Here is a 10,069-nt window from a genome sequence, read left to right as displayed (position 1 = left end):
ATGAGAATGTTAATTAAAAAGTCATCAGTGGAAGTCGAAAGAGCCAGGGCAGCAGGGTGGGGGTGGGGGCATGCTGTGACATGCAGACTTCCGAACATGGCAGGCCACTCTACCCCTGGACGCACTGCATCTGTGGTTACCTGCCAGAGACCAAGCCAGCAAGATCAGTCGGTATTCCAAAAGGCAGCACTAATCACAAAAAGAGAAAAAGGTGAGGTTAAGTTAATATGCTGGGGGTGTCACGGGGTGTTGGAGAGGGGTTAGGGTGGATATGGTTATGATATATTGGATACATATAGGAAATTATCAGAGAATAAATAGGTTAAAATAACAAATAGAAGACTAGAGAGCTGGCCGCAAGGTTGAGAGCTCTCTGCTCTTCCAGAGGACCTGAGTCCACGTCCCAGCACCTGGTCAGCTGTGCACAGCTGCCTGTAACGCCAGATCCAGGAGAATCCTTGCCCTCTCCTAGCCTCCACAGGTACCTACACTCATGTATACACACACACACACACACACACACACACACACACACACACACACACACACGTACACATATACACACACAAATAAATTTAAAAAATATAAGTAATAAAAGTAAGTCAGAAGTACTCTCACATGACTCAAAAAAATACTAGACATTGCAAATATTATGAGAATACGTTAATATGTCTTTTTATATGTGAAAACATGTAATATAAATGTACATTAAAATGTATAGACACAGAAACTGTTGAGAACTGATAGGGGGCGTGGAATCCAGCAGAGCTAGCAAGGAGGCCCCGCCCACGCACAAATAACTTTGAGCAGTGAGCTCTCTCAAACAACGAGGCTGTTCAGTTCCAAAACCAAGACTTACAGTCCCACTCTCTGGCCCTGGCTGGGCCTCACGTGTTCTCCTCTTGCTCCTTCTAAGGTCGGGCTGGGATGTGAACCTAGGACCTCACGCAAGCATGAGGTGCTCTGCAGCGCCAGTCCCTCCTGTTCCCTTTAAACAGCTTCTTTTTTTGGTCCTCCATTGGCAGCGGAGTGTGAATCGGAGTTGCGCGCCACGTCGATCCTCAGGAACACGTGCACAGACTGCAGTCACCCGGGAAGAGAGACGCGAATGGTGCGTTTTCCAGACAACCAACACACTAATAAGGACTCTGGAGCTTTCTCCATTCTTGGAGCCAGGTCAGCTCCATGCGTTGATACGGTTGGATAAGGCCTCTCCTCTCCGCCCAAAGCTTACAAGTCACCTGAACCTCCTTAACCCCGGTGGTGCTCCCCCTGCTGGGCGGAGCACAAAGTGCAACCCCTGAAGGAGACTTGCGTGATTGCAGCTCTCTTTATTTAGGTTTTTACATTTGTTTGCATGTGCACATATGTTTGTGTGTGTCTCTGTGTGTGTTTGTGTACGTGTGCCTGTTTGTGTGTGAGAGTGAGTGTGTGTGTGTCCTCTACCACCTCTGCTCTTCCTGTCTCAAAGACTTTCTTAGCAGGAAGCTGGCCTAACCCTAGTTGGTGGGGCTGATGGTTCCAGCTTTCAGCCCCGTGAAACTTCTGGAGGGTAGGGTTGGCACCTTAGCTGAAGATGTCATAAGTGCAGTGCCATGGCTTCTGTCACCCGAGCAGCATCACGAGTCAGAGGGACCAGCATTGAGCACACCTGTTTCCCAGATCTCCCCCTCATCTCCTGGGTAGGCTGTCACACCTCTCTGGCTTCATGGTCCTCATCTGTATTGGGGATACTGTACTCAATGCCTGTCTTCCTCCTAGGGATTCTGGGTGAGCTGCATGCCTGGACATTGGAGTAGCCCTGCACCCACGGGCACACCCTGTCTGCCATACTTCCCAAACAGCACCTCTTTTACCCCTCCCTTATCATCTGCACTTTTGAATAGGGAAATTCAAAGGTAAGAGGGAACATTCAGTCTATGCTTAAAGCTGACGGGGGGGGGGGGAACTGCCTCCAGCTGCCTACCCCTTACTTAATTTCACAGAGCTCTGTGGCCAAGAACATAGTTCTCAGCCTCGAACTTAGACGTGGGAGGATTTTTCTTGAACTGCTTGCATCTTTGTCTCTGTGTGTGGGTGGGAAGGCAGGGATCAAATCTGGGCTTCAGCGTTTGACATTCCCTTTGCAAGTTTCAGAAGGACAACCAGTTACTGAAAGAGTCAATTCGGGAGAATAATCTAGCAGACCAAAGGCACCTACTGTGTGCCAGATACAGCACTGAGAAGGAAAAAGAGGGCTGGGATATAGCTCAGTTGGTAGAGAGTTTGCCTGGTCTGCACGAAACCCTGGGTTACACCACAGCGCTCTAAAAATCCTCCACCAGGAAGATAAAGGCAGGAGGACCAGAAACTTAAAGTAATCCTCCACTGCAGGGGAGTTCAAGGAAGCCTGGGTTTCGTAAGACCCTGTTTCAAGAAGGAAAGAATGGGAAAGAAAAAGAGGTAGAACAGAGGAAGCAAGCAGAAGGGGTCAAAACATATCATCGCCTGCGAACATCGGTGGCTCCCCGGGGGGGAGGTGTGAGCAGAGTCCTTCCAGCCCCCCTCCTTTCCTTACGGCGTTCTGTGGGGCCTTCCTGTGTTCTTGATCTGTCCTTTAAAGTTTTTTGGTCGTGTAACAGAAAACTCTGCTTGGCTTCAAAAGTCAAAAGGGTCGAAGTGAATGTGAGAGTTCAGCCCAGCATTCCTCTAGGTCTCCTGCTTCTCAAGTGTATAAACGTGGTGTGTAATCGGTATGCGGTGTATTTGTGTTTAGCTGGTGATTGTTCGTGGGGATGATTATTGTCTTTTTAAATTTTCCGTGTGTGTGTGCTCGTGGGGGGGGAAGTGTGCATATGTGTATGTGTACATGCTTGCATGCATGTGTATGTGTGTGCATATGTGTGTACTTGTGCATATGTGTATGAATGCATGCTTGTGTGCATGTGTATATGTGTGTATGTGTGTGTGCATATGCATATGCATGTGAGCTGCAGAGCACATGTGCAGGTCAGAGGACGAACTTATGGAACTGCTTCTCTTCATGGTCTGGAGACTGAGCTCAGGTTGTCAGACTGGCATGGCTGGACCCTTTATCTGTGGAGCCATCTTGAAAAACACAAGATTTTGGGCTTGTTACAAGCACCTTTATCCCCCGAGCCATGTGGCTCACCCTGCCGTGTAGCTTATGGTACAGCAATTACCTGGCTTGCTCTTCAGAGTTTCAAAGGCCATCTTTGCCTAAATTTTGGTCTGTAGAATCCCAACGAGGAAGCAGAACAAGACAAAACACATATATATTACATAAGCTCTTTCTCAGTGACCTTAAGCTTCACATCAAAGCCTCCTCAGCTCTGCAGGTATCTCCACCTAGACTTGTCTAACATCTCATCTCTCTCCATTCCAGACTCAAACCACCTGTGGGCCACCATGGCTGTAAACGCCAGGAAAGGAGCAAGGCCCTCTCCAGCTCTTCCCAGAAGGCGCATACATGTCCCTCTTCCTTACTAGCCCAGCCCACACCTCTTCTTAGCCTGTCTGCAACTCCTTAACCTGCTGACTTGGGGGTCATCTCCTGAGCTTCTCTTGTCTTTGGCTCCTGAATAAAGGCCATTTTGACCCCAGCATGGACTTTTCAATGGGACGAGCTTTTGGATCTGAGTTTGAGAACACGGGGAAAAGGATTTTCTGGAAGCCTGAACTAATGATACAATACCATCGGCCTCCACCTACCAGAGCAGAGACTGCTCATCAATGCAAAAGCATCCATGGGAGAGAAGCAGAGCAAGATGGCCCCTTCTCCAGCCATCTTTCCACACAGAACCCCATTCCTACCCCAAACTGCCCCCACCAGACCTGAGGACACCGGATGATGCCGGGTGCCCGGTTCCAGTGTAAGAAATATGAAGAGCTAAACTGAAGAGAGAAAGTGAGAAAAGATGTCCACGTTACTCCTTTCCCAACTCCAAGCTGGGAGCGAGTCAGTCGGTACCAGCTGAATGAATGAGTAGACGTGGCCATCCCTGCAGCAAATAAGACGGCTATGCATCTTCGTGTGTTTGGGTAGCAGAGATGGACCCAGGGCTGGGTCAGAACTCCAGCACTACTAAAATAGGGTAAAAATACAGAAAACCATGTGGCCATGGGTCAGAAATCATGGGAAATAGAAGAGCCCTTTATCCCTGTGGGACTTTCTTTGCTGAGAAAAGCAGGAAGCTTCAGGTGCCATTGGCGATGCCCTAACTACCCAAAGAGCGTACACTTCCAGAAGACATCTTGTCCAAGGCAATAAATAAATAAACCAAATTCACATGGAGCATAAATAATGTAGAACCCTGAGTTTCTAGTCCTTCTCTAAACGTAAACAATCCCTCCCCCCCCCCCATAAATCTGCCTTACGACATTGTCTGCAGAAGACAATGCTTTCAGATGTGAGTGGCCACAGAGACCCATAGGCAAACATGATGTGGAGAGTATAAATTGAAGGCCTCCATCAGTTCCCCACCCCCAGAGCTCAGGGAACCCCCTAGTAAAGGGGGAGGAAAGATTTTAGGAGTCAGGGGAGATGGAGGACACCAGGAGAGCATAGCCCCACCAATCATCCAAGCCGGGCTCACAAGGATTCCCACAGACTGAGGTGGCAAACACAGGAACTGCCAAGGTCTGCACCAGGTCCTCCATTACCCTGGTGTTTTGTGGGACTCCTAACTCCTTCTGTGGGGGCTGATGGGTCTCTTGACTCTTTTACCTATTATGGAGACTCTTTTTGGTCTTGTTGGGTTGTCTTGTTCAGCCTCAATATGACAGTTTTTTGTGCTGTCTTGTTGTCTCTTGTTTTTGTTGTGTTTGGTTCTTGTCTCTTGGAAGCTGCTCTTTTCTGGACAGAAATGGAGGGAGAGGGGAGCTGGGGAGCTGGAAGGGGTGGGAGAAGGGGAAAATGTAGTCCAGGATATGTTGTGTGAAAGAATCTATTTTCAGCTTGAGAGAAAGGGAGAGATAGAGACAGACAGACAGACAGACAGACAGACAGACAGACAGCCTTTGATGTTTAAGAGAGAAAGGGAGGATGTCCTTTGTCATCTGTGGAGATATGACTTAAGAGCTGCTGAAACCCCATTATAAAAAGACCTCCTAGGGCTGGGAGAAGTGGATCATTAGTTGAGAACACTGGCTGCTCTTACAGAGGACCTGGGCTTAATTCCCAGCACCCACACGGAAGCTCACAACTGTGTGTAACTCCAGTTCCAGAGGACCCAACACCTTCACACAGACGCACATGCAGCCAAAACACCAATGTACATACAGCAAAAATAAATGACTAAAAATGATTTTCAAAAAGACCTCCTTGTAACTCTCCCCTGAGAACCCACATTCATGACACCCATGTTCAAGGGCTCTATTCTCTGAGCTGCTTTCTATTTTCAGACGAAACCTAACTCTGCTCTGTTTGGCTAGCCTTGGAGTCCCCACCAAAGGCACAAATCCTGTCTCTACTCAGTGAGGAGGTCTCTGAAAAGACACAGCAGGCAACTGCCAGTGGGGGTTGTGTCTCCACCCCAGTCACTGCTGATCCACCACAGAATCACTCCAATCTCTGTGTCCCCTCCTGTCTTTGGGCCTCAGTTTCCCCAACATGGTACAACTCAACAAAGCGAACCTATGCTCTCTCCAGCTGTAAGTGATCTCCTACATCTTGTTGCTGGCTAAGGATGTAGCTGGATGGTTAAGTCCTTGCCACACAAGTGTGAAGGGCTGGAGATGGGATCTGAAACAAAACAAACAAAACCACACATAAATGCCAGGTGGGCATGGAGGCTCTCCTGTGATTTCAGCATAAAATAGGGGGGCAGAGATGAGGGATCCTCAGAGCAAGGTGCCTGTGGAAAGTAGCTATATTGACCAGCTCTAGGTTTGATCGAGAGGCTCTACCTCAATGAATAAGGTGGAAGAGTGGTGAAAACTCATTCACATCAATCTTAGACTGCTGTGTGTATAGACACATGTAAACACATATACACATGTGCATATCTCACACACACATGGAAAAAATAGGTAAACAGACAAGCAAAACTCAGTGATCTCTGTAGGCAGAACTGTGACTCTGGCTACCTATGTGATCTTAGAAGATGCTTGCAGGAAGGGTTTTGGCTGATGATCAGTTTCTCCAAGGCACTAGACAGTCATGGATGAGAAAACAGCTGCTTCAGAGACACATCTCAAGGCTCTGCACCACAGCTCCACCCGGAGTCCTAACTTGGTCACTTTAAGCATGAAATAACTCCTGTGAGAGTCAGTTTGCTTGTCTGTCATGGGAACTGATGATCCTTCCCACCTCAAATAACCCTTGGTTTAATGCTTGAGGTATAGGATGCAGTCATTGCATGAAATTGTTACTATGTTTCAGGGAGTCACAGGGCAGAGGACATTTCTGGGGATATATGGATGGGGTGGTAGTTCCTTTTTAGGTAGAAGTCTACCTAACCCAAAGTCAACCCAAGACAACTTCTAACCCAAAAGAAGACTAATGTTTGGACAAGATTATATGGTCTCAGATGATATGCGTGTGTGTGTGTGTGTGTGTGTGTGTGTGTGTGTGTGTGTGTGTGTATACATGTGTAGCCATAGACATGATAGAATATCATTCGGCCATTAGAAGGGATGAGATCCTGTTGTTTGTGGGTATGTGGAGATCATAATGTTAAGTAAAACAAGCCAGACACAGAAAGATAAATACCCTTGGAATCCTAAACTAGAGATCAGAAGAAAGGTCAGTTAACAGGTAACAATGTAACATCCACTATATTACAGAAGCGTGTTTATGGCCAGCCATGTCGTATCATAAATATCTACAAAAGGATACCTTTAATTTTTTTTGACAAGGTCTCATTAGACTTGGGACTTCTGGCTGGCCCAGGACTCCCCATATAGAGCAGACTGGCCTCCAGCTCAGAGTTCCACCTGCCTCTGCCCTCCAAGTGCTGAGATTAAAGACGTGCTTCATTACACCTGGCCAAGAGACTGCTCCAGACGTCCTGTCATGCAGAAATGATAGATGTGTGAGACAGTCTAAGTGCCCTGAGTTACTCAATATGAAGTCTATACATATCACACTGTGCCCATGGAGATATACCATTGTTGTGTTTGTTTAAAAGGAAGAGAGATGACCCTTGCCCAGAAGAGAAGTACACCTCACAAGACCTGGTTCAACATAGTCCAGTGAATGGGGGAGACACACACAGCCATATCTTAGGCCTCTTTAAGCCCCCAGTTTCCTTATTATCTCCCTAGACTATTAGATGCACCCCAAGACCCTATGCTTCAGCCTGCAACAAGAATGAAAGAAGCCCCCCCATACCACCTCAACTCTAGAGTGTCGCAAAAAAAATATTATCATCATTTAAGTTGGAGTCAGCAAGGAGACAAAAGCAGAAGCCCAGAACCCACATGTAGAAAGAGAGAACCAATTCCTACAAGTTGTCCTCTGAACCCCCACACTTGTGCACTCCTGCACACACACACACACACACACACACACACACACATACACACACACATGCACACACACACACAACTTTCTAAAGTATAAGTGAGTTACATTCACCTCTCTCACCTTCTACATAGCTTTACAAAAAGCCCCACCCATGCATCTCTCTCTGGTCCTCATGCCTTTAGAAATCATGTCCACTCTGGTATCTACATCTTTGTGAGGTGGTAATGCTCAGGGCTCCAGTGGCATGTGGTTCCACCAAGGCGGAATCCAGCTCTCCGGATGCCTGGCTCCTCCTGAATCCTCACCCTCTTGTCTGACCAGTAGTGCCAGCCACACATTAGGACTGTACACCTTTGTCTCACCCAACAAGGATCCTTTTGGCTGTGGTGTACATGAAGGGCCCCTGGTCAAACAACAGTATCCCAGTTACTCTTATTTAATAGGTCTGAAGATTAACCCCAGAATCTTAATCAATGTGGAGAAGAAAGCAAAACTGATTTCAGCCCCATCCCCTGACAATCTGTATGTACAGATCTCTTTGCCTGGCGAGCGCAGAGTTCTATCAGCAAGATGAAATCTAAAATTAGAGCCAAACTGTGGGATCTCAATTGCAGGTTCCAGAAAGCAGCACACTACTCCCAGACCAGGAATAGCACCATGTGATGGTGCCAGACAAGGGAAGAAAGGACATTTTGCAAACCACAGCCAGGGCCGAAGTTGACTCAGGACATGAAGGGTGGGGCCAGTATCTAACCAAGAGTCAGTGTGGTGTTCAAAGCTGCAGGCAGCAGGAATGTAAGGACCTGGCTAGCGTGCAGCAGGGACTCTGCCAAGGGATGTGGCCTCTGTCGAACTGTCCTTTGTCTTTTAGAGCCTCAGTTTCCAAAAGTCGAAACAGCGCTTCCCCAAAGAAGTAGCCAGTCTTCGTGGAGACTAGCACATACCACAGTGGATGCAGGAAGGAGCAGGAAGAGGTGGGGTGAAACTCCTCTTTGTAGTTTTAAAAATTACATTTGTCATTCTGTTTGTAAGTGGAATGGGGGCACACAGAGATCAAAGGACAACTTACAGGAGCTCCAAGTGGGCCCCAGGGATCAAACTGAGGCTACCATGCTGGATAGCAAGCATCTTACTAAGGAGCCATCTCCCAGCCTGGGGTGAGACTCTTTAGGAGAGAACAGTCACAGGAGCTGGGGAGATGGCTCAGTCAGTACAGTGCTTGCCATGCAAATATGAGGATGGAAGTTGATCTCCAGAACCCACGGAAGAGCCCAGCATCGCTTCATGTGGCTCATGTGGCTGTGATCTCATTGCTAGTGTGGGGTTAGGGGTGCAGAGACAGGTGGGATTCTGGAGCTCACCTGCCGGATTTGTTGATCTCTAGGTTCAGTGAGAGACCCTGACTCAAAATAACACAAGGTGGAACTGGACATGGTGACACGTGCCTTTAATCCCAGCACTTGGGAGGCAGGGAAAGGCTGATCTCTGTGAGCCAGCCTGTTCTACAGAGTGAGTTCCAGGATATCCATGGGCTACAAAATGTCTCAAAAAAAAAAAAAAAAAAAAAAAAAAAAAAAAAAAAAAAAAAGCTGAGAATGATTGTGGAAGACGAGGCAAATCTCTTACCTCTGAACACACTATGCATGTGTGCATACAACACACAGAAACTCCACAAGTTTGCATATGGGAAGCTAGAAAGAGCCCTTGGTAAGAGACAGGTCCTTCAGAGTCTGTCTTCTGTGTCTCTGTTACCATGGAGATGTTTTAAGTTGCACCGTTGGCCTCAGTAAATGTTGCTTTCTGCCCAGGAGGGGATGAAAGCTGGTACAACTTGCACGGTGGGGGGGGGGGATGCTTTAATTTGTAGAAGAGGAGAGTCTGGCTGGTTTGTCTGCACTGAGCAGAGAAAATGACAGAGCAGACTTTACAAGAAGCTTCTGAGACATCCTCAGCTCCAGAGCTCTGATCTGAAAGCCACGTGTAACCTTAAGCAAATCACACCCTGTCGCCCCTGAGCCGTGGCCTGCCCCAGGAAAATGCGGGACTTGCTCTTCTCCTTCTCCCCACCACGGAGCCTTTAGGAAGCAAAGAAGCCTCTTCAGCAATTCTCAACCTGTGGGTCGCGACCCTTCGTGTAGGAGGGATGGGGGGACACACCACATCTCATTTATCCTGAACATCAGATATTTACGTTCCGATTCATAACTAGCAAGATTGTTACAGTTTATGAAATAGCAATGAAAATAACCTTATGGCTGAGGGTCAACACAACATGAGGAAATGTTTTAAAGGGGTCTGCACTGTGATTGAGGAAGACACCTCAAATCCAACTCCACGCGTACACACCATGCACGCGTGCACACAACACACAGAGACGCAACAAGTTCAGAATTGCGCGGGACCTGAGAAAGAGCCCTGCTCTAGCTGAGGTGCCCCTCCCATCTTCTTAGAGCACACTGCAGACCTGCTGGGACCTGGGCCACCTGTCCTGAGACAGAGACAGGAAGGCTTCACCGCCCCCAGGGGCAGAAATGAGTACCCCTTAACAGAGTGTGTGATAAATAGTTCGGCTCTCATCATTAAAATAATCCGGATAGATTG

The sequence above is a fragment of the Micromys minutus genome (assembly GCF_963924665.1).
Source record: "Micromys minutus genome assembly, chromosome: 10".
NCBI lineage: Eukaryota > Metazoa > Chordata > Mammalia > Rodentia > Muridae > Micromys > Micromys minutus.
Note: the sequence above shows the minus strand (reverse complement) of the source record.